Genomic DNA, 1,122 nt, shown 5'->3' on the forward strand with positions numbered 1-1,122 from the left:
GGTGGATTAAAGTGACATTTGTCCTCATCTTATGGTGCAGTACTCAAATACAGCTTAGCTAGATTGTGGGCTGCCTGCCTGGGTTCTCACAGCTTCTGCTTCAGGGTCCCCCAGCATCTTGGCACTGTTTATACTGCTTCTGCCTGGGCTTTATAAATAAAACTGTTCTGTGACCTCTTTGGTTTTGGCACCTTTTTGAAATTTTCTTTTAATTTTATATCCTAACAGATTAGTGTTGCCGTTGTTTTTAACCACACTTCCTGAAGGTAAAAATTCTGCTTTTATTAGGGCAAATGCCAGGGCAACATCTTGACAGCTTGAAAGCTCACCCGTTTGTTACGAGTTTTTCTAGCACAAGCTCATTTTAAAGAGTGAGAAGGCTGTCAAGAATAGCTGCCTTTAATTTTCTGTCAGCTACAGAGTCCCATTGCAAAGATACAGCAACAGATAAGGGCAATAAAGGAGGAAAGTCCTGGGTGGGGTTTTAACTGTTTCCAGACACCATAGAACCGACAGTTCCAGATACTATTTGCAGCGACTGCTTAAGAGTGCTGTGACAGCTGTGATGCCACCATGGTGAATGCAAGCAGATGCATCTAATCATAAAGCTGCTGTGTCTTCTCCAGGAGGGTGACCACAAACACTAGGACTTCTTTCTAAGCATGGTAACAGACATTTAATAAGGTTTTTTTAACTTAACTGATAATGCCTGGTTTTGAATTAACAGCCATTTTACGAGACTTGTTTTAGTGGGCTGGGGTTTTTATTTCAACATCTTCTTCCTATGCCTATGTAACTGAAGAGGAGAATGTAATGGAATTGACTTCCTAGCGTATTTTAGGCTGAGGAACACAGTGGATGGAAGATGGATGTGTACGTGCTTGTACCTGGAAACTAGATAAGTCATTTCTCAGCTGGATCTGGTTAATAACTAAACCCAATAAAATGATATAGACAGGGATATATTGTGAACAACGTCCTGACTGGAGGTCACTTTTTCTGCTCCGTATGTGTTCAGCGGTAAGTCACATTGCACATTAAAAGGCCTGTGTTTGTGTGAGTTTTGGGAGGTCAACACTGGCATGGATTACAGATTTTTAAATGCAGCCATCCCTATAATTG

This window comes from Leptosomus discolor, chromosome 8 (genome assembly GCF_034619465.1).
Source record: "Leptosomus discolor isolate bLepDis1 chromosome 8, bLepDis1.hap2, whole genome shotgun sequence".
Lineage (NCBI taxonomy): Eukaryota > Metazoa > Chordata > Aves > Leptosomiformes > Leptosomidae > Leptosomus > Leptosomus discolor.